At 42.4% G+C, this 20,265-nt stretch overlaps 1 protein-coding gene across 1 annotated transcript in view; it reads left to right on the forward strand.

Moving 5' to 3' along the window:
* The window catches only part of CLSTN2 (calsyntenin 2), a 429,960-nt gene that overhangs the window by 112,938 nt on the left and 296,757 nt on the right, over nucleotides 1-20,265 (forward strand). The window lies entirely within an intron of this gene.

Genomic DNA, 20,265 nt, shown 5'->3' on the forward strand with positions numbered 1-20,265 from the left:
ACCACATGCTGAACTGCTCCAGACTTTGAGGGGCTACAACATGAAGGAAGACATTGGAAAGTTGTACTGAGTAATAGCACTCTGTTCACTCTCATCCAGATTCAAGCACTGTATGTACTGAGTTTAGAAAAATATGTGTTCCAATACAAAAAGATCTTATAACAGCAGCCTAGAAATAATCACAATTCAACATTATCTTGGTACATTAAGGTCCCAGTCCTAACCAACTTCCCAGCACCAATGCAGCCACAGTGCAGCCCTAAGAGAAGGGAACAAACATTCCCATGCCTTGAGGAGGCCTCCATGACCTCCCCCCAACACAGGATGCAGCATGTGCCCCATTGACTCATCTGCATCAATGCTAGAAAGTTGGATAAGGTTGGGTCCTAAGAAAAGCAGGACATAAGCTAAAGCAGGAAAAAGGCATTGATGGAAAGTGTTGATACAGGTTGAGCCTCATTATTCGTGTGGGTTCCGTTCCAAGCACTCACATGGATGGCAAAAAAACGCAATATAGCAAATTGATTTAAAAAACAAAGTTTCTTTGCTCTGGTGATTTAAAAACACACTTGCTGACCTTTGTGATGTAAGATAAGAGTCATTAAGAAGAGAATCCATCAATCAGTCTTCTGCTTCACTCAGTTCCTACCTTCACCAATGCAAAGTGATCACCTTTTTCAGGTGCTCAGGGGGAAGGGAGGGGTCGCCTGGAGAGAGGAGGATTGATGGATTGTCAGCCAGCTACCCCCCCCCCCCCATTAAGGAGGCTATTGTTAAAGGACTGTTCAGTTTTTTAAACGGATTTTAAAGGGATGTATTTTTCCCCTTCTCCAGGGATCAGCACATTCATTCTCATTTGCAGTGGCCATTTGTGTTGAGTCAAATCCGTGTATAAAAAATCGGTGTATAACAAGGCTGGACCTGTATATGTATACTCTTTTGTGTCTATAGATGAGATTAAATGTATGATTAATACAAACATATGTTTGTATTTCAGAGGAATCTTAGAAACATTCTAGGAAGACCTGATGTATGAAATAAATGAATCATCTAGTAAGGAAGGATTTCCAATTTTTGTATTCTGCCCTATTCTCTGTGTTAAGAATCCTCTTCAGAATCATAGTCAGTAAATAGGATAAGTTGAGAGGCTGAACACACAACCTTGGGTGGCTGGTGTTTTAGGTTGCTACATTTTAATTTTTTTTTTGGCATCAGTATTTGAATAAGGACCCCACACACAAACACATTTCTGCCCTTCTTTTTTTTTATAGTTTCTATAATACGTTTCATTTTTAAATGAAATATCTGCAGTGAAAGAACCTGAAAAAATGCCATTTTGTAACGTTGGTATAAAAGGTCTTTCATTTCTCTGGATTTCTTGAGTATAAGGTCCTTGGAGCTGGGAAGTGGAAATCTCACTATTGTACCCTGGGGAATATTCTTGGCACAGCAGTCAGATTTGTGTCAAAAGAATATTCTTGTACATCAATAAATTTCTCTATCCTTGTTACTTCTGACTAGTCCCTTTGGGAAATTCTTCCAATGGAGATTTTTTTTTTTCCTATGTGGGTGGTTCATGTGATCATTCAAATCTCTCACTACTTTGCAGTGGTCCATTTTCTTTGCAAATTAAATTCTGTGTTAAAATGCGATATTAAAGGTTAGTTTTACCACCAATGATCTGCCATGAGATAGAGAGAGCTGTTGAATTGGATTAAACTGAACCAACATCACTAATATTCCCCCTGACTGCATTAATTTGTTTTAGCATTTCACAAAATGTTTGTATGGGTGGCAGGAGCTATTGGGGTCATTACTTTGATATCACTGTAAAAGTACAAAATTGTGCTGTGATGCTAGGAATCTTTAAAAGATTTACATTTGCTTGTTGTGGCTGTGTTCTTTTTTTAGATAGGAGAATTGGTGGAAGTGATGTTTCTAGCATGCTTCCAGTGCAGTTTTAAAATGACAAAATGGTGTCTTCTCATTGAAATGAATTTTATGGAGGTCGCCATGTTTCCTTGCACTCAGTACATCAGGGGTGTCCAAAGTTTTTGGCAGGAGGGCCACATCGTCTCTCTGACACTGTGTCGGGGGCCGGGGGGGGGAAGAATTAATTTACATTTAAAATTTGAATAAATTTACATAAGTTTACATAAATGAATATATTAAAGATGAACTTATATGAATGACTGAAGGTCTTGCAATATCTCAAGGCCTATAAAAGGCCTTGCACAAAGCAAGGCTGACCTTTCCTTTGCTGCTGCTACTGCATCACAGACATGAAACAACAAGCCCTCATCCCACAGCTCACGCGAGAGGTCAGACAGTCACCGTCACGCTGACAGCAGTTGTGTCGGGCCAGTGTGGGCTCCAGCAAATCTCTGGAGGGCCAGAGGCTCATTGGAGACTAGGGGCTCCCTGAGGGCTGCATTGAGAGGCCTTGAGGGCCACAAGTGGCCCCAGGGCTGGGGTTTGGGCACCCTTGCAGTACATTATGGGGGCCACCATGTTTTTAACAGTTCCTCTTTCCTTTAGATCAGGGATCTCCAAGCCCCGGCCCAGGGTCCAAATGTGGCCCGCAGCCAGTTTCTATCCGGCCCATAGCCAGCCTCTGATCTACTGTGAGCCTCTGGCCAGTTGACCAAACACAACCAGAGTTGTGCTTGTGATGTGGGGGAATGAGGGTCCATTTAAGTGTGTGCTTTATTTCTTGGGCTGTGTTGGTGCTTGGAGAAATCCTAGGCATTTGAGCCCATTCATTCATTTACTCATTCATCTAAGTTCCATCTCCAATGTATTTATTTAAATACATTTAAGTACATTATATATATTTTTTGTGACCCTTGACACTGTGCCAGATATTTGATGCGGCCCTTCGGTTGAAAAGTTTAGAGACCACTGCTTTAGATAGGAAAATAGGCAGAAATGATGTAAGCATGATGACAACTATCTTTTCTAGCTCCAAACTTTGTGAACTTTTAGTTGAAAAGCGGTATATAAATACTGTTAATAATAATAACTTGCATGTGGAAATTCTGCCATAGTTAGCACACTGAAACCTAAAAAAAAGGAATGCAGCCTGAGTGTGCTGGAACCTAAAAAAAAACAACTCTAGTGCTTCTCATGCTAGAAGCTAAAAAAAGAATGCAGCCTGTGTATTTGTGTGTTTTGATACCTTGGCATGGTAACTGAGCCCTCTTTTGGCTATTGAGAAGAATATTTTTTTTTGGCTCCCCATTGTTGGAATGAAGGGTAAGGTATAAGGGTGTGGGTGGATAAATGGTTAGCAGTGACCTCGCTTTCCAAAACATGCACAGTCTTCCTGAATCCATCTTGATTCTTCAGCTGACAGTCCTGAGAGTTGGTCAGGACTTCATCCTGGAGAGGGTGAGGCATGACCGCTTTTAATCAAGGTCATGTTAATAATGGGTCATTGGTTGGAACATGAAGCAGTAACATAGCAGGCCATCTGTGTGACACCTTCCTCTAAGATCTTGCAAATTCAGGCTATTCACCTTGGCATGAACTCCTTTCCAAGCACCAGTCTTCCTGGACAATAAATTATGCTTAACTGCGCAGTAGTCAGGCCATCTGGACAGTCTGTTCAGGCTCCTAGAGGTTGCATCAGTGACAAGCATGGTGATGCCCAAACCCTGCCATACCTTTTCGTCTCTTCAGGATCTCTCTAATTGGGGCGCAACTGCATCTTATGCCCTTCTGGAAGGACACACCTCAACTCAGTCAAGTCCAGTAAACACCTGGCTCCACACTCAGGAGATGTTCCAGATACCATTATCCACATGTCTTTGTACTCCTTGTCCAAATGCATGTAACTTGCCCTGCTCAGGGAACAGAATTTTTGCATTTTCTTCCTCACTGGAGGCATCAATTTTGATAGCATCTCCCTCCAATACTTCCACTCTGTTTTGGTGAGATTTTTCCCACTTGGTACCTGCCCTTACCTTCAGCCTACTTTCCCTGACAACCAAAACGGCATCTTTTCGGTTGATTTTTCCTTTTTCATTTTTTGGGGGATCTGAAGCTGTGCAGCCCAGCCTCACCTTGCAGAAGTACATCATACCCCATCAAATTGGTAATTTTTCTTCTCCTCTCTTTCTAACCCTCATAACAATTCCTCATCCCTCCTAAAACCCTCTCTTCCCTGGTGACTGTGTTAAACCTTCCACTAGTCTTCAACCTCTCTGCTGTTGGGTCATCCCTACCGGAAGAAACTGCGTACTTGGCAGCCTGACTCTTTTCTTTCCTTCAGTTAACCATGCCTGCCAAACGGAGCTACTGACATGACAAGCATTATTTCAGCCACAACCACTTATAAACCTCCGTGTATAACATTTTACGTGCAAAATGTGTGATCTTCTGCTTTTGTATCTCTCTTAATAAAATCTATATTTTGGAAAAGTCTGCTCCATGCCGCTTACTGTTTAACCCAATTAGAGGCACTCTAAAGTTGTTTGCTCCACTGTACAGTCAATGGTTCTAAGACAGCCATACACTGCATTTTGGCTTGTCTAGTTACAAGTTCCAACTGAGCTGAGTTCTGGGTCAGGCAAACCCAATTTGAGACTGTGTATGTATTTCTGTGTGTGCACAGGTAGTGGTAACTGTGTGTGTGTGTGTGTGTGTGTGTGTGTGTGTGTGTGTGTGTGTGTGTGTGTGTGTGTGTGTGAGAGAGAGAGAGAGAGAGAGAGAGAGAGTGAGTGTAGTGTTGGCAACAAAATATTCTGTTATGGGAACTGCTGGTGGGTTGGAGATACTCAAATCCCATGTGATCAAAATAATGAGTGTGCTCTATTACTCTTGTCACTGTCACCTTTTTATCCTTTCTAATCACTTGCACAAGATTAACAGGCTTTTTGGGATGTATTGTATTGATTATCTTCCTTTGATTCCCTTAATTCTATTTAATGCCCCCCCCCCCCCCGAAATTCTTAGTGCTATTTTTCCAATACACTTCTAATGCTGCTGCTGTGTTCTTCGAACATCCTTCAGATGTGGAAAGCAAAATATGATATTTATTTGCATGGGCATTGGTTAAAAAATGAGCAGGAGTAAAACATCAGCTGCTGCTTGTCTGTACCAGAGGGGTGGAATAGCAAGAGAGAGAGCTGGCTTCTCACATGTGACAATACTAGATATGTGTAGTTGTGCAACTTACCAGAAATTTGATAGTGGAATAAATAGTGACGTAGCAGTTCTTGTGGTTTTGTGTTGTTTCTTTTTCCATTTCCAAGGCATTTTAGTATGGTGAACTTTACTTGGTTTGTGCACCACCCAATGAACACTCAAGACAATACACACGGGAGAATGAGCCACTTTATTAACAAGTTGTTAAAGAAAAGGAAGAAAAGCGAATATTGAGACCTGCAGTTTAATTGCAGCAAAGCACCTGTAGTGTAGAGACTGGATCATTAAGAGGTACCAGAATCACATCTGATCCCCAGGCCAGGTGTTGCACCTGACTCAAAGCTTTGACTCTGTTCAAGCACTGAAGCTTATCTCTGTCAACCCCACAAGGGGGCCAAGGCAGCCAGACTGCACAGGTTCACCTCATGCTGCTGAGCCTGTGAGGCAGCCCCTGCAGTCCAGGCCAGCAGCCACCCACCCGTCCAGGCTGTTGTGCTGCTGGGCCCCGAAGTGGGTTCAGCCCTGCCTTTGCTGCCCCCAGGGTGCACACCAATGACCATACTCATGCCTTCTAACCCTCACTACCTACAAAAGTGAATAAGGGTTAGTTGAGCTAGAGAAAAAACCCTTTGTTATGTATGCAGGTTTAATGTGTAAGTTATGCAGGATTGAAATACTGCATAACCAATTGGCCCAGTCTTATGGCTGGCCAATCGAGAGGTGGATCGAGATCCTACCTGTCTGATTGGCCCTCTTGTTTAGCCTGCCAGTCAGATGGACTGAGACTGATTCAACAGCACCAATTGTGGGGAATCTGGGTGGAGCTAAGGGGTATAAAGAAAGGGGAGTTTGTCTTGTGTTTACATTGCTAGGTTCTGTTCTGAAGATGGAATAAATGTGTTGAGCTGTTATTTCTTGGCCTTCATTGATTCACATGGACCCACTATTTAACATCCTTAACACCCAACAGTCTGGGGTAGGTGAAAAAACTGCTCACCAATGGCCAATTGTGGTAAACAGAAATTCTTGTGTGGCCCCAACAGGCAACCAGTGAAACTGAGACAGCTCCAAGAGTGGGTGGGCGTGTGTCAGTAACTTTGCACTTAAACATGCAAAGAGGAAGCAAGTGTGTCATGGGTGGCTCGAGTGCCCTCAAGCCCTGCCCAGATCCAACTCACCACCCCCAGTGCGAGGACCTCCTGTTTCTGGATCAGGTCAAAAACCCCTAATCACGTGTCTTGGCAGTGCGTGATTGGGGTTTGTTTCTTCAATCATCTGTCTAATTAAGACTGAGCAAAAACAGTTGAAAGCAATGAAACAATGAAAGTCAAATATGCTACTTCCTGAGCAATTGTAGTTCTGGCCCCTGTGTCACGCGGAGCTAGGACCAAAAAAGTCCGCCACCCCCCTTGCCACTCACCTCCACAGCTTGTGTCTGGAGGCCTTCTGGGGCCAGAGAGACTGCCCACAGCCTCCCTGGTCCCCAGAAGGCTTAAAAACATCACTTACAGTTTTCAACATTTTTTTTTTTTTAAAAGGCAGGAGGCAAGGGAAAGAGTAGCAGCACCACCCCAGGGCATTTTCCTCCCCTGAGTGCCCCCCCCATACCAGTGCTCCAGAGGACCATAACATCTCATTAAACTCACTCACTAAACTCACTAAAAGGCAATACTTTAGACACTCAGTGATGTTGTCTGTGTTGATTGTAGTATATCTTTGATTATAAATTATTTTGTAGATTATTTATCTTCTGCTTTCATATACATGAAAATACACAGCCTGTTTCAGATATTTTTTGCTGATTATTTTGCTATCACTGAACTCAACCCTTGACACTGTCTGATATGTTTCATCAAACCACAAATTCAGAAATTATTTTTCAACTTATTTTGCAACTTAAGCCTGCAAGCTGAGAATTCTTTCAACATTATTCTTGTTCTTCCTGTACAGAAGTGGCTGGTGCAGTTTGGAGGTGTCCTGGAGATCTACTGTTTAGATGTGAGATATCTGGTGTGCTCCCTGGGGCATTTGGTGGGCCTCTGTGAGATACAGGAAGCTGGACTACATGGGCCTATGGCCTGATCCAGTGGTGCTGTTCTTATGTTCTTATGATGTGAACCTTGATGCCGATCTCTTAATTAATATTGTGTTCCTATCTTGATTAGCTGAATGACAGCTAATGCATCTTATGTGCTGTGTAAATGTTGCTCACCTAACCCCTGCCTGTGAACAGTGGGATGTGAACAGCACAATTTATTACCTGGTTCAGCCTGTGCTGAGTCTAAAGAAATCCATAATGAAATAACTCAGCAAGTGTCGTATGGTCTGTTGGTATACTGGAAACCAATTGATAACATCTCCAAAACATGCTGATTAACAGTGAGTGTGTTCAACATTTGCACTGATACAAATTCTGGGGAAAAGATAATTTAAAAGAAAACACTTTAACCTTAACAAGAACTGTAAAACTTCATAATTTCTGTACATTCTTTTTATCAGTATCTTGCTGTGGTAAATGGCATGGTCTTCTGCATACACAAAATAACTTCAGATGCATTTTAAAATAAAGTAGCTATTTTATTCTGTCATCCTGTAAGGAATATTTTTTTATGTAGCCTAATAGGATTTAAATTACTGACAGATATTCACAAAAGCCAGAAACCTGCAAGCAAAATCTCAAGCTAGTACTGCTATAAAAGGGCTGCTGTTAAAGTCAGACAAGTTTTCACTCTGATTTTCTTTTGATTGAAATTTGCATATTTTTCGTGCTGTAAAGCATAAAATATATGAGAAATGGGAGAGATGGTTTGGATTTTGTTGCATTCTGGAGATTTGTGTGAAGTTTTGCTGACAACCTAAATGTTTTCCTTTCATTTCTAAATAGACAAATGAAGCACTTGCATTTTTATGCAACTATTATGTTTTTTATAGTACCCTCTTCTTCAATGTGTGTGTGTGTGTGTTGCAGTGACCCTTGGGGAGCAACCGAAGCCCAGGGGTCAGGTTGCTGGATATAGGTGCGAGAGCAGAAGCAATGAATGGTCAGACAGAAAATCAAAAGACAGCAGACCTATTGAGGGTTGAGAGTGCAGAGAGAGAGAGAGAAGCTGATTTTACTAGCCTCCTCCTGCGTTTTTATTGTACTTGCAACATTGCTACATTCAGTTCTCAGATAAAGCCACATTAGAATCTCATATAGGGGTGAGAACAATGGGTGCTTCTTCACAGAGTGCTGTATCAGCTTTTGTCACACTTCAGCCTGGGAACTAGCAGGCTTGTCGGTTTGCCGTTTAACAAGGGGGGTTTGCCCGCAATTGCCATCGCACCAAGGCTTTCTGTGTGCTTCTGCTTAAGCACTTGAAAATACCACATTGTCCCCCTTTTTATTCATTTAAATTTTGAGATAGCATTTCATGAAATCAGTGTATGCTTTGTTAGCCAAACAAGAAGACTTTAGGTTGGCATTGTGGGGTTATAACACACAAATTTTGACACTATGCAAAAAGGACATTGGATAAGACAAAAAGACTTTCATGAATACATGCTAAAATTACAGTTGGGAGAAAAGGCAATGCCTTTTTCTCTAAAAATAATTTGCTGTGAACAAAATTATTATAAATCAATTAAAACAACAGGTGGTGGTTACAACACATTTGCATAATTAAAAGAAATGTTTTTATCATGGAACACATTCCAATGGGCATACAAGGTTTGTTAAATATTTTTGCACATGTTAAATTGCTGCCACTGACCACATAAAGAGTGTGCAGTGAAAGACATTGGGATTTCACCATGAATTACATTTACATTATAAGACATTGCATCATGAGCTATGCAAACATTGGGAAAGTTTAAAAACTTGGTTACATACTATGCACTCTCTTAAGGGGGGGGTGCTAAATGACTAGCTTTTAACACAATTATAAAAAGCAAAAACAAACATAAGAACAACAACATTGAACTTTTTATTAGGGGTTCTTGGTTCATTGGATGTCTTCAGGAAACTTTAGTGCCACGCATCTTCGTTTCTGTGAAAATAAACAAAATAGCAGAACTTCGCTGCTAGGTTATTAATGAAGCTTGCCTTTTCACTCTGGGTCCAACAATTATGTGTAAAAACACATGGGGGGTAAAAGCACATTATATTTGCATTTAAGACAGGGGGCTTCTGAGCCTGCTAAGGTATTGCTGAAATATATTTTAGTGATCTCATATCTCTCATTTTTTAATTATTTAAATAGAAAATTTGTAAGATGCACTGTGTATGTGTGTTGCAAGGTCTAAGATGTTATAGGAGATACGCTTAGGTTTGAAAACAAACTGAACAGGCAGAAGTGGTTATTATTCTTAGGCCTTTAGTTGTCTAAACATCTTAAGGGATTATTTTTAAGCATTGAGAATAAGGGAACATTTCTAAGCATTGAGAGAGTGTTAGAGTTGAGAGTGAGTGAAGTCATATTAACATCTTAAGGGATTCATGTTTAAGCATTGAGTATGTGTGTGAGATTTAGAAGTGAGAAGAGAAAAGCTTGTGTGTGTGTTATTACAATGTGGGGTTCTTTCTTTGAAACATACATTTTTTACTGGAGACAATTCTGTTGTTCCATCTTACACACATACCTCCTGCAGTCAGCAAATGGCATTGCACTTTCAATCACAATGACCTCATGTCCCATAACTATTGTATGACTTACTTTGGCCTTCGAAATGCAACATAACTGTTGCTAAAAACACTATCTTCTGCACTCTTTGTGAGAACTTGATCTTTGAACTGGCTGTGTTGCTTTTTTGAACTTTTTTGATATAGTTAAACCACCACAACTAATTTAAAATATTATTATCTGCCAGTTATGTATGCACCAAAACTGGTTTGAAATGAAGAATAAGAATATAAAGAGAGCTGGTGTGAATACTGTTATGCATGCTTGCTGCTCTGAAGAATATTAGATAGCTATTTACTTGTATATGAAGTCTGAGCTTAAAACTATGCTGCTGAGCCTGTGTGTTAAAAGGAAAGACTAATTTTTAAAAGCACACAGGACAGGGAAGATTTTTTTTCCCTGTGGTTTCAAGATGCTTTCAAACTGAAAAGTTTTTTGTGGTTTGAAAACAAAGGAACATTCACTGTGTTTGTATTTTATCTATTGTGTTGAGAACACTGGGCACACAGCCAAGTTCAGCAATTCGTTTGACTTTTAGTTTTGAACTTGCTTGGACATTTAACTTAACATACTTTCTAACATGTGGAAACCAAAAAAAGGCTTAAAACAATGAAAACAGGCATATATACAGGTAACAAAAGAAAGATCAATATGGCATTCTTGGCTAACTTTACAAAACAATTGTTTAACTAACATTTTATAAACTGATAAATAAAAAAGGCATGGTATTAGTATGGAATTAAGAAACATATAAGAATAAAACAAAAAGGCCTTAAGGGCTTGATTAGAATTATGGGACTAGAGAAAAAAATTTTTTGCTGGAACAGAATGAGACCAGAAAATCATTTTCTGATGAAACAGAATGGGATCAAAAAATCTTTTTCCTGATGAATTTAAACTATGGGATCAGGAGAAATTTTTTGATGAAGCAGAATGGGATCAGAAAATCATTTTCTTGGTGAATTCAGGGAGGTCCTTTAAGGGCCTGATGAAAGCCTTTGGATCAGAAAAGGTTTCTGATGGAACAGGATAGAATCAGTCAAAGCTATGGGAACAGGGAGACTTTTAAAAAGCTGAATAGCTTTGTTATTACCTTTACATAAACATCTTAGGAAAAAAAGGTATAACTCTGAGTAAAACTAAACTAAAATACGGTTTAGTTTGACCTTAAAGCTGTGATAACTGCTGCTGATGGACAAAATGGCTGATGGTTGCCGTTCTGAAAGGTGTGTGGAATGAGAAACACTGAAAAATTTGGGAACTACTACAAACTAAGCTGAAAGGGAGGGGTGAGTTTAGCTTGTTGGTAGCAGTTTGAGGATCAGAACTGGTTTTACTGACCTTCCCTTTGGTATGTAACTACTTTAGCAATGGGGATTGAGCATCTGACTGGTTTTAAAGAGAGATTTGCCTGTGTTACTTGGGCAAGCTTAAAATCTTAACTCTTTGTTTTTTATAATGGGTAGAGTGATTGTTAAGACTTCTTGACTTTGAAGTCTTATTGCTTGTTCCTACTTTTTCTAACAAGGAAAATGATGGCTTTTTAATAGAAAAACACATTCTTTAAGAAGTTAGATAAAAAATAAAGCTATTTAAGCATCTGGGGGGAAAATAGCTTGTGTTGCAGGATTTTGACCTTTCTTAAGGTGGTTAAACAGTAGTTTTAACAATTGTTACAAATGTTGCTTTCAAATGTTGCAATTACACCAAAGTTAACTGTTGGGGGACTTTTAATTCAGGTGTTGCAGGTACAACATGAAATAATAGCACTTTATACTCTTTACTACAAATAAAGTGCTTGTGTTTGCACTTTTTCTGATACTATATAAAAACTAAACTGTTATGAAATTTAAGGCAGGTCCTATAAGAAAAAAGGATTTACTTGGGAACCTGCTATTAAAATCCATATGATAAATGGCTATAAGGCTCAATTTACGCTCAGCTGACACGAAGTTGGGCTATTTAACATGCTTTGGGCTGTTTAGCATGCTTTTAGAAAAACTTAGCTAATGATACTTCTGGCTTTCTTTTTAAGTGGTTGGAACGTTACTGAGCTATACTGCATTCTGTGCAGGGGTTTTTAGGGACTTCCAACCATAGGGAACTAAATGATATGTATGTTTTAATTCTCTAGCATCTGTGCTAGTGATGCTGTTTTTAAATGTAATCTGTACCTCTTTTGGCACAGAATGGGGGAGAGTTTTCCGTTTTTTGACTGTTTGCCTTCGTGCATTGTGGGCTTGTTTTACAGGGAGAACTATGAACAGCTTTAAAGACTTTTTTGCTATTAAGTTTTTTGATGCTATTGCATTTTGAGCCATGGTTTCTGTATGGGATGGCTGCTTGTTCTAGCTGGGTTGGTGCAGAAGAGGAAAAAGAGAAATATAAGCTGATATATAGTCTGGCGGAAGAGGGCTTGTAGCACTGTTTATTTCCTCTGACTGTGTTTGCAGCTCTACTTGTAGAGCGTAAGTTTGGATGGTAAATTAAGTCTGTGACCTCTTGGGAGGAAACATGGTGCTGAGCTTTGCTAAAGAGAAACAGTAAATCATTGCTGCGGTATTGATAAGCTTGTACCCATACTTACCAATGCTATACTTACCTGGATCCTGAAATCAGGATGAGTGAGCTCTGTAACCTGTGCAAGGCGGGTAAGATAGCTGTTGTTGTGGCCCCTCTTTCAGGGTCAGACGAAACATGGCCCCTGTTTCAGGGTCATGTGAAGCAATGAATGGGAAGCAACCTGAAACAGGCTACTTGATATAGAAAAGAATATAAAAAGTGTGTAGCCGAAGGCTTGTACTATTTTTATACTTACCTAAATACTTATGCTTACCATTGGGATCTTGAAAGATGAATGAGCTCTTTAACCCTTGCCGGGCGTTGATAAGCGATTTTCTTGGCCCCACGGGCTGGGCGCCTGATGTAGCAGCGCAGAATGCTGCTCTGGGAAGCACCCAAGGCTTTTTGGGGCCTTGGTGCTTGATGGGAGACACACAAGACTGTACCTTGTTGCCTGAGGGAGAGTGCTAAAGAGAAGCACTCTGAGGGTTTGACAGTTAGAATTGGAGCAAGTCAAGGCAATGAGTTCGGAGGCAGAGGACAGGCCGTTTGATCAAGACTACCTGGCTCTACTATACTCGCTCATTGCAGAAAGTCTCTGCCTGCTGCGCTAGATGTAGCAATAATGCTACCTGGGAAGCAGCCCGAGACCCCGGAAGTCAAGGACTGCTTGATGTGGCGCAGAAGCCAGAGCAAGAAAGGATCCCCATTTGCTGTGCTAGATGTAGCTGCGAATGGGGAACAACAAAAAAAGTCAGGCTGCTAGAAATAAGAAAAAGCAAGGGTTCCTATGCCAGGGCGCCAGAAGTCTCTGTGCCATTGCTAGAAGTTGCAGAGGGTCCCTGTTGTTCCCAGGTTCAGATGAAGCAATGAATGGGAGCAGCCTATAACAGGTTGCTGAATATAGCAGAAAGCAAAGCAATTTGTCTGCCATACTTGGCTGGCCCACGTCTGGGCACCTAGCATAGCCACAAAGTTGCTGAGAAGCAAATAAACCTCAAAATCAGATGCTTGTAAAAGCAAATGCAGTGAGAAGTCAGAGAGACAAAAGAAATCCAAAGGTTGCGATGCAAGGCTGCTTGGAAAACACACAAGGCTGTAAGAGTGAGGCTAGAGCAATAGAAAGTCAAAGCAATAGGTGGGAGGTAGACAGCGGACAAGCTGTTTGAATAAATTAATTCCAGTCCATGTTTAGTGTGGACCAATCTTGCTCACCCTACCTCACCCATCTCGTGAGACCTGGGCAGAGCCCTCAGGCAGCTGATTGGTGTCTCGGGTGGAGCCTGGTCAATCAGGAACTAGCACCGCAGGGACTGCAAGTCAGTCTGCTTCTGGATTTTGATTTCTGTGGTTACTTTTCTAAGACAGAGGAGGCAGGGTGTTTCCAGTCTTCCCACTTCCCCTTCCTCTAATCGTTTTCAATAAAGTGGCCTAATTTAACCCAAGTATCAGTCATGTGTATTTATTGCGGTGTACAGGAAATGGAGGGCTTTCATTAACATGCTGCTAGTGCAGAATGCGGCGGCTCTGTTGGTCACTGGGGCTTGTTATGTGGAATCTGCGATGCTGTTGCTCTGCTGGCTATGCTGGCTACTCATTTGTTTCTGAGCACGATTCAAGGTGTTGTAGATGAGCTTTAAAACCCTATACATCATAGGATCAGGATACCTCAAGGACCGCCTTCCCCCACATATTCCTTCACGTCCCCTTCACTTGTCAAAGAGGGCCCTTCTTAGAATACTGCCACCATCTTAATCTAGGGGAATGGTGGCAAGGTGTAGTGCCTTCTTGGTTGTGGCACCACGCTTCTGGAACCCATTGCCAGAAGATCTGAAGGCAGCCTCTTCAGTATATGGCAGCCTCTTCTGACAGGGTTTAAAGAACCATTTGTTCTGCCTGGTCTTTGGGGAGGGGAGTGCTCCCTAGGGACCCCTTCTTAACTTCTGTGTAGGTTAAACTATTTTATATGCTAATCTGCTTATTGTTTTTAAAATTGTTTTAATGGTTTTTAATATTTTATCTTGTTCTTTTTATCGATGTGTTTTGTTGTACACTACTTTGGGTTTTTAGAAAAGCTGTATAGGAATCCTTTAAACAAACATATAACATGGAGGCTGCTGCTGACCCATGACTTTTGGTAGTGTTTGGTAGGAACACCTGGAGTTTTAGATATTTGTCCTGTGGTAAAGTGAATACTCCTGCAGGTTTATAGTGATAGAGAATTATACCTTTTATTTTAATTATTGTACCCATTGTTTGATAGAAGCCAGAGGCAGGGCCTTTATAGTGTCAGCCCCACAGCTGAGACATCCTTTATGAAGAGATGTACCTGCATTCTTTTAAAGGGCTTAACAAATGTTTTAATATGGCTTTCTGTATGTTGTACATACGTATAGCATAGCCTGTAATATACATCGCAGACACCCGTCTATAAGTCGACCTCACAGATAAGTCGAGGGCAGGTTTTGAGCCAAAATCGTGGAATTTTCTATGACCCTCGGATAAGTTGGGTGTCCTGTTTTGTCTGATTTTACCTGAGGCCAGATCCTGAAAAATAACCTCCCAGTAATTGTTACCTAAGAACTATACAGTCTCCAATTTATTAAAAACATAGTATTAAAAACACAGTATACATACATAGTATATACAGTATGTATATTTAGCATAGCAAAAACTGTTTTTAGTACAGACACTACTTAATTAAAAACTATGATCTATCTTATAGATCAGGTGTCTCCAAACTTTTTGGTAGAAGGGCCACATCATTACAGATATTCTTCTTTGATAAAAACACATGGGATTTAGCTGAGATTTAGCTGCACATGGGGTTTCATTTCATCAAGCAGGGAGTCAAATCCAGAAGGGGGAGAGAAGAGGAATGAAAGAAACTGGAAAGAACACCTCTTGCCCAGGGAAGACACTGCACAGTGGGGAGATTTAGATGCACATGGGGTTTCATTTCATCAAGCAGGGAGTCAGATGGGGGGGGGGGGGAGAAGGGCAGTGAAAGAGACTGGAAAGAACACTTCTTGCCTAGGGAAGACACTGCACAGTGGGGAGATTCAGCTGCACATGGGGTTTCATTTCATCAAGCAGGGAGTCAGATGGGGGGGGTGAAGGGGAGTGAAAGAAGCTGGAAAGAGCGCTTCTTGCCTAGGGAAGACACTGCACAGTAGGGAGATTTAGAAGCACATGGGGTTTCATTTCATCAAGCAGGAAGTCAGATGGGGGGTGGAAGGGGAATGAAAGAAATTGGAAAGCAGCATCCGATTTATTCAGATGTAGACCCTCTTCAGAAGGAGGTGCAGCAGCACCTCCTGGGGTCTTGTGTGGGGTTTTGGGATTCCTGGCAGCCTGGCCTCCCACCCAGCCAGTCCCCCCATTGCTCAAGGACCCGGAGAAGCCCTGGAGGAGGCAGGGCAGTAGGGGGGCAGCCTGCTGGCCCAGTGCTGCCCCACGCCCACTCAGAGCTGCTGCACGTACTCACTTAAGTCCTGCTGCCCGTGGAGGCAGGGAGCGGGTGGACCAGGGGCATGCTGTCTGCCACCGCTGCTGTCACCAGACTGATGGAGGGCAGGGAGCCACCTGCGCTGCCTACCCCAAGCGCAAGGCTGCATCTATGGTGGGCACGGAGGAAGGCACTCTGCCCCCCCCAGGCAGCATCTCATGGGAGCAGGCAGCGCAGGACGCTCCCTGCCTTCCATCGGTCTGGTGACGCCCCCGCTCTGCTCCCTGCCTCCGCGGGTGGCAGGACTTAAGTGTGTGTGCAGCAGCTGCGCGGGGGAGCGCCAGGCCAGCAGGCTGTCACCCCACCGCCCTGCCTCCTCCAGGGCTCCTCTGGGTCCTTGCACAATGGGGGGACCTGACAGGAGGCGAGGCTGCCAGGAATCCCACAACCCCATGTAAAACCTCAAGAGGTGCCGCTGCCCCTCCTTCTGCGGAGTGCCTCCCTGAACGAGACAGGGTGCAGATGGCCCCCTCGCCCCCTCAGTCTGCCTGCGTGACTGCGCAGATAAGACGAGGGGGGCGATTCTCCCATCATTTCCAGGTGCAAATTTATCGCCTTATAGGCAAGTATCTACGGCATGTATTTATTCCTTGCTGCTTTTATTTGTTGAGTGTTATGGTAACATTTTGTGTTGCGTTTTATAGTAGCATTTTTATTTTTTGTGTTTGTAATTTTTGCTTATAAGCTTCTTTGAATTCTTATTAAAAGCATGGCAGAAATCAATTTAAGAAATGAATTTATTTGGGGTGGACCATCGGAAGACTATTGTATGTTGGTAGCCAAGATGAGACTTGTTTATGTGCAAATGGTGGAGTACATAGTTCTTCTGCAGTATGAAGTGTTTGCAGAAATATTTTAAGAAAGTTTAATTCAGTTGCATTTAAAGATGGAACACACCTTTGTTATATTTTAATATTGTGCCATTATAGTGTGCAATGATGTAAATATATTTAGATGTGTATTTTAAGAGATGATGAACTTTGCTTCAAAAATATTCTATGAACTCTAAAAATTGATCACTTGAAAACTGCAGAAGTGTGTTAGCTGCATTATTTCCTCACATGTTAATCATTTGCTCTCTTTCTCTAATCCCAAAAAGTGTATGGGAATTGAACTCTTTACACTTAAAAAATAAAAATAAAAACCTTTCTTGGTATACCTGACTGATAATGTCATGCTAATATAAAGTAGTTTTATCGTAATGTCAGATAAACATGGTATCTAGAGTGCTATCTAATCTTTAAGAATGTGAAGCTTTGGTTGAGTTGAGAATTCTAAGGGAAAAATGGATGTTCACTGAATATTAGGTGGGTTCACTGAATAGTAACAGAAGAGGCATTGCTGCTGAATGATAAATGAGGATCAAAATGCATTTACATGAGGGTCTGAAATGCTGCTTTTCAAAGTATGATAAAGGAAATAGCAATATATCACTCTGTGTGTACCAGTCATGAATGATAGATTTTGCATTCTGTTCCAATCATCTATGTCAGGGGTGTCAAACTCATTTCATCCTGGGGGCCACAGTGGATTTATGGCACCTGCTGAGGGCCGAACTCCAAATGTGGCACCCGGAAGTGACCTGAACACAGGAAGTGATGTCACTTCCTGTTTCTTTAAAAAACGGAGGTTTCCCTTCACTTTGCTGCCTCCCCCCACCCCATTCTACCAAAGCATCCCCTGCCTCCAATGCCCACCCCACACACCATTCTACCACAAAGCATCCCCTGCTGCCTACCCCCACCCCACAGCGCCTCCTGTGCTCAGACCCCCTCTGGCTGTGACCGGAGCCCGGGAGAACTCCAGCCGTGGCCAGAGGGAGTTGCAGGGCTGGGGATGCCGCGCATGGCGCCTCTTGCCCTCAGACCCCCTCTGGCCGTGACCAGAGCCTGGGCGAGCTCTGGCTATGGCCAGAGGGAGTTGCAGGGCCAGGGACAGCGCGCACGGCGCCTCTGGCCCTCTGAATGACGTTCTGGGGCCCCATAAGGCCACGAAAGGTCATTTCCGGGTGTTCCGAAAAACCGGAAGTGACCCTTGAAGGCATGCTGGGGCTTCAGAACGTAACTCTGAGGGTTGGGGATGCTGCATGCCATGTTCGCAGCCCTCGGAATTTTCCTCCAGCCATGGTCAGAGCAGATCTCCGGTAGCAGTCAGAGTGAGTGGGGGTGGGGCAGCCCCAAAGCTCCCCCAGATCACGGGGGCCACCTCAAATGGCTCTGCAGGCTGGAAGCAGCCCGCGGGCCGTATCTTTGACACCCCTGATCTATGTACTCTGCGACTGTACGGAAACTTGGAGAACTGAGCTTATCTGTAATTTTTATTATGTGCATAAAACTAGCTGCCAAGGAAAAATGCTTTGAGAGATTGTACCATAGAGCCACAGCATTTCTGGAACAAGAATTAAGGTCTGCTTCAGATGTACTATGGATCTATGTCTGTTGGAAGAAATTGCTTTGTTTTTGTGTTTTTTGTTTTTGTTTTTTTGCCAGTGATGATTTACTTCCCATTGGAATTGACCATACAAAGTGCTTGTATGGAAGGAAGTGGCCCCTCAAATACCATGGTTCTGAGCTGTAAAGGGTCTTAAAAGTCAAGGCCCTAGCACCTTAAATTGTGCCCAGAAATGAACCAGCACCCAGTGTAGCTGCTGAAAAGTGGTCTGACTGAAACAAATTGATTCAGCAAAACACTTCAGCTGGATGATTCTCTGCAGATGCAGTGGTAGCAGAGAAAAAAGCCTTCTTGACTGCCAATACCACTACAGAATAGGCTCTAATATGATCTCAAGCCCCTGTCTGGTCAGACTCAGCATAACTTTTCTGTCACACTTGCTCTAGTTGTCTGCCCTGCCCACTTCATCATCTCCAGTTCCTCTGTGAACCAAGGAGCTGCTCCCACTCTGCAGCTGGGCAGAGGATGCACAGGAACAATCTGATCCAGTATCCTGGTCGTCTCATTCCATTGCAAAGGATTAATGGCAGAAAAGAGGTATGGCCAGGTAAGCTCTTGTTTGTGGTTGGCCAGCAGCATACTGGGCTTAGATTGTTCTTGAGTCCAATTCTGCAGAGCCTGCAAGAAGTATAAGCGGCCACTTTATTTTTCTAGAATTGTGTAGTAGAGGCAACAGACTCAAGGCAGCTCAGGTCACAACACTGCCGGAACCAAGAGAAGCTCTTCCTGGGTGACAACATTTTGCTGGAAGGATTGAGAGTTAATGTGTTGTCTAGGTATGTTGGACAAATTTGTGTTAAACTTGAGTAACCTTACTCTGCTTGGAGTGGTTGTGGTGATGGTCTAGCATACTTTGCAATGCTGCTGTTTCTGCAGCTGCATTCCATTCTTACATTGTTTAGCAGTCCATTCTGTTTCTTCTCTTCTTGAAGACTTGAAGCTGTTGTGTCACTAAGGCGTAGTGAATGATTGTGTGCAATTACTGGTTCCTTGTCCATAGAATTTGCAGTACTTAGTACCATTTACTATATGCCGTAGTGCAGCTTATTGATTTATTTGACAGCTAAGAACATGGGGATGTGAGAACAACCTTTGAATACTGTTACTTAAATCTTCTAGCATGGATAACAACATCCTGCTTGTTCTTCCTTGTCTTATGAAAAATGATGAGGATAATATCTAGAGAGATGCAGGCACTGCATATAAAGTGGTTTTTAAATGGTTAATAAATCACATCACTGGACACACTATTTTTACTCTTCCTTTCTACATCCACATATTATTGAAAGAACAAATTGGCTACGGATTTCTTTGTTCATCCTATTATTCTAATAACTATATTTTGTAAATTGTTCTTTCTGTCTCATTATAATACAGACCTACAAAAAAAAAAATCATGTTTTTGTTGCCAAGGATGTTTGAATGAATTTAGGATATTTTTGGACTGAATCCACAGATAGTGGGGAAGCCCCCTTCTCTCCAAAGGCGAGGGGAGCTGTGCTCCCCTCATCTCTGGAGGGTCTTTTGAGCCCCAGAGAGGCTGCTGGTAGAGAGCTTCCCCGGCCACTTCCCCTATGTTTAAAGGTATAAAAACGTCACTTCTGGTTAAAACAAAAAAAGTGACTTTTTTCACAAAATAGCCTCTCTGAGGCACACAGAGGCTGCATGTAGCCTCTGCAGAGCTCAGAAAATCCTGTGGAGGCAAGGGGAGCACCTCTGGAGAGTGCAGGAGGGCATGGGAGGCAATCCCGCATCTGTGGTTAATAAAGCACGGATATGGGGACCTCCCTATACTTCTAAAGTGAGAGTAAATTCAGCAGTGTCTGACAGTTTTGGGATTGTTGATGTGGATAGCAGTGGAAACAGCCTCAAATCACCTCTCTCATGCCAATAACCATGAGATTGAGCTTTTCAAAGAAGACAGAGTTTATTAAG

The sequence above is a fragment of the Tiliqua scincoides genome, chromosome 3 (assembly GCF_035046505.1).
Source record: "Tiliqua scincoides isolate rTilSci1 chromosome 3, rTilSci1.hap2, whole genome shotgun sequence".
Taxonomy (NCBI): Eukaryota; Metazoa; Chordata; class Lepidosauria; order Squamata; family Scincidae; genus Tiliqua; species Tiliqua scincoides.